The following is a 4,266-nucleotide window of genomic DNA, read 5'->3' as shown; positions in this document are numbered from 1 at the left end:
TTTTCTTATGAGTCAAATCAAATTTTCAATTTAAAAATCCTATCTTTTTCAAATCTTTTTCAAAAATCAAATCTTTTTCGTTTTTTTTCATATTTTCGAAAATTTCAAATTGATTTTCAAATATCTTTTTTATTATTTTGTTTCATAATTTCAAAATCTTTACTAACAATTAATGTGATTGATTCAAAAACTTTAAGTTTGTTACTTGCCTATTAAGAAATGTTCAATCTTTAAATTTTAAATTCATATCTTTTTGTTTCTTGCTAGTCAAGTAATCAACTTTAATTTTCAAAATCAAATATCTTAAAATTTCTTTTTCAAATCTTTTTCAAAATAAGTTTCAATCACATCTTTTTCAAAATCAATTTCAAAATCTTTTCTAACCTCTTATCTTTTCAAATTGATTTTCAAATCTTTTTCAAATTAATCCTATCTTTTTGTTTGATTCTTATCTTTTTCAAAACTACCTAACTAATTCTCTCTCTCTAATTTTCGAAAATCACCTTCCTCTTTTTCAAAATTCCTTTTTAATCAACTAATTGTTTTGAATTTTAATTTAATTTAATTTAATTTTTCTTTTTTTTAATTTTTGAATTTTAACTTTAAATTTAAATTAAAAACAAAAATATTCTTCTTTTCTTTTCAATTATTTTCGAAAATTTTTCTCTCTCTCATCTCCTCCTAATTATTTACTTATTTACTAACACTTCTCTTCATCTCAAAATTCAAACCCTCTCTTCCTCCTAGTGTTCGAATTTCTCTTCTTCTATGCCTTTCTTCTTCTACTCACATAAAGGAATCTCTATACTGTGACATAGAGGATTCTATATTTTCTTTTCTGTTTTCTTCTTTTTCATATGAGCAGGAACAAGGATAAGAACATTCTTGTTGAAGCTGATCCTAAACCTGAAAGGACTCTGAAGAGGAAGCTAAGGGAAGCTAAAGCACAACTCTCTGGAGAAAATCTGACAGAAATTTTCAAAAAAGAAGGAAACATGACCGAAAATAATAACAATGCAAGGAAGATGCTTGGTGACTTTACTGCACCAAATTCCAATTTACATGGAAGAAGCATCTCAATCCCTGCCATTGGAGCAAATAATTTTGAGCTAAAGCCTCAATTAGTTTCTTTGATGCAACAAAATTTCAAGTTTCATGGACTTCCATCAGAAGATCCTTTTCAGTTCTTAACTAAATTCTTGCAGATCTGTGATACTGTTAAGACCAATGGGGTTGATCCCGAGGTCTGCAGGCTTATGCTTTTCCCATTTGCTATAAGAGATAGAGCTAGAATATGGTTGGACTCTCAACCTAAAGATAGCCTGAACTCTTGGGATAAGCTGGTCATGGCTTTCTTAGGCAAGTTCTTTCCTCCTCAAAAGCTTAGCAAGCTTAGCATGGATGTTCAAACCTTCAGACAGAAAGAAGGTGAATCCCTCTATGAAGCTTGGGAGAGATACAAGCAACTGACCAAAAAGTGTCCTTCTGACATGCTTTCAGAATGGACTATCCTAGATATATTCTATGATGGTCTGTCTGAATTATCTAAGATGTCATTGGACCATTCTGCAGGTGGATCCATTCACCTAAAGAAAACGCCTACAGAAGCTCAGGAACTCATTGACATGGTTGCAAATAACCAGTTCATGTACACTTCTAAAAGGAATCCTGTGAGTAATGGGACGCCTCAGAAGAAGGGAGTTCTTGAAATTGATACTCTGAATGCCATATTGGCTCAGAACAAAATATTGACTCAGTAAGTCAATATGATTTCTCAAAGTCTGAATGGATTGCAAGCTGCATCCAACAGTACTAAAGAAGCATCTTCTGAAGAAGAAGCTTATGATCCTGAGAACCCTGCAATGGCAGAGGTAAATTACATGGGTGAAGCCTATAGAAACACCTATAATCCCTCATGGAAAAATCATCCAAATTTCTCATGGAAAGATCAACAAAAGCCTCAACAAGGCTTTAATAATGGTGGAAGAAACAGGTTTAGCAATAGCAAGCCTTTTCCATCATCCACTCAGCAACAGACAAAATATTCTGAGCAGAATCCATCTAGCTTTCTGATCTATCCAAGGCCACTCTAAGTTTCATGAATGAAACAAGGTCCTTCATTAGAAATATGGAGGCACAAGTAGGCCAGCTGAGTAAAAGAGTCACTGAAACTCCTCCTAGTACTCTTCCAAGCAATACAGAAGAGAATCCAAAAAGAGAGTGCAAGGCCATTACCTTGCTTGGTGTGGCCGAACCCAAAGAGGAGGAGGAGGACGTGAATCCTTGAGAGGAAGACCTCCTGGGACGCTCAGTGACCAATAAGGAGTTTTCCTTTGAGGAACCAAAGGAATCTGAGGCTCATCTAAAGACCATAGAGATTTCATTACAGGCTTATGGACAAGTAGAGGACGTGTTAGTAAAGGTTGAAGGCCTTTACATCCCTGCTGATTTCATAATCCTAGACACTGGGAAGGATGAGGATGAATCCGTCATCCTTGGAAGACCCTTCCTAGCCACAGCAAGAGCTGTGATTGATGTGGACAGAAGAGAAATGGTCCTTTAACTGAATGAGGACAACCTTGTGTTTAAAACTCAAGAATCTCCTTCTGTAACCATGGAGAGGAAGCATGAAAAGCTTCTCTCACTGCAGAGTCAACCAAAGCCCCCACAGTCAAACTCTAAGTTTGGTGTTAGGAGGCCACAACCAAACTCTAAGTTTGGTGTTGAACCCCCACATTCAAACTCTAAGTTTGGTGTTGGGAGGTCCCGACAATATTCTGAACATCTGTGAAGCTCCATGAGAGCTCACTGTCAAGCTATTGACTTTAAAGAAGCGTTTGTTGGGAGGCAACCCAATGTTATTTAATTATATCTATTTTATTTTATTATTATTTTATGTTTTTTTTAGGTTGATGATCATGTGGAGTCACAAAAACTACTGAAAAATTAAAAACAGAATGAAAAATAGCTTTAAAAATAGCTCACCTTGGAGGAAGAACTTACTGGCGTTTAAACGCCAGTAAGAAGCATCAAACTGGCGTTTAACGCCAGAAAGAAGCATCAAGCTGGCGTTAAACGCCAGAAACAAGCACCAGACTGGCGTTTAATGCCAGAACAGAGCATGGAAGTGGCGTTAAATGCCAGAAACAGGCTACCTTTGGGCGTTTAACACCAAAAACAAGCAGCAAGCTGGCATTTAACGCCAGACATGCATGCTAAGGGCATTTTACAGGCCTAATTGGAGCAGGGATGCTAAGTCCTTGACCCCACTAGATCTGTGGACCCCACAGGATCCCCACCTCTTTTTCTCTCCTCTTCACAACTTTTCATAACTCTCTTCAACAAATACCCTTCACCAATCACCTCAATCACTCTTCCCCATCACCTCTTCACCATTCATATCCATCCTCTCTTCCCCAAAAACCCCACCTACCTCCAAAATTCAAACTCCTTTCCTTCCCAAACCCAACCCTAATGGCTGAACCCTAAACCTCCCCCCACTCCTATATAAACCCCTCATTCCTTCTTCATTTTCACACAACACAACCCTTTCTTTTTCCCCTTGGCCGAATACACACCTCTCTCCCTCTCCTACATTTTTCTTCTTCTTCTTCTCCTTCTTTCTTTCTTCTTTTGCTCGGGGACAAGCAAACATTTTAAGTTTGGTGTGGTAAAAGCATAACTTTTTGTTTTTCTATAACCATCAAATGGCACCTAAGACCAGAGAAACCTCAAGAAAGAGGAAAGGGAAGGCAATTGCTTCCACCTCTGAGTCGTGGAAGATGGAGAGATTCATCTCAAAGGTCCATCAAGACCACTTCTATGAAGTTGTGGCCAAGAAGAAAGTGATCCCTGAGGTTCCTTTCAAGCTCAAAAAGAATGAGTATCCGGAGATCTCATATGAGATCCGAAGAAGAGGTTGGGAAGTTCTCACCAACCCCATTCAACGAGTCGGGATCTTAATGGTTCAAGAGTTCTATGCAAATGCATGGATCACTAGGAACCATGATCAAAGTGTGAACCCGAATCCAAAGCATTGGCTTACCATGGTTCGGGGAAAATACTTAGATTTCAGTCTGGAAAATGTAAGGCTGGCGTTCAACTTGCCAATGATGGAAGAAAACGCACGCCCCTACACTAGAAAGGTCAACTTTGATCAAAGGTTCGACCAAGTCCTCATGGACGTATGTGTGGAAGGAGCTCAATGGAAAGTTGACTCAAGAGGCAAGCCGGTTCAATTGAGAAGACTGGACCTTAAGCCTGTAG

This window comes from Arachis ipaensis, chromosome B06 (assembly GCF_000816755.2).
Source record: "Arachis ipaensis cultivar K30076 chromosome B06, Araip1.1, whole genome shotgun sequence".
Taxonomy (NCBI): domain Eukaryota; kingdom Viridiplantae; phylum Streptophyta; class Magnoliopsida; order Fabales; family Fabaceae; genus Arachis; species Arachis ipaensis.
The sequence above is the reverse complement of the archived record's forward strand: the minus strand, read 5'-3'. Positions refer to the sequence as shown.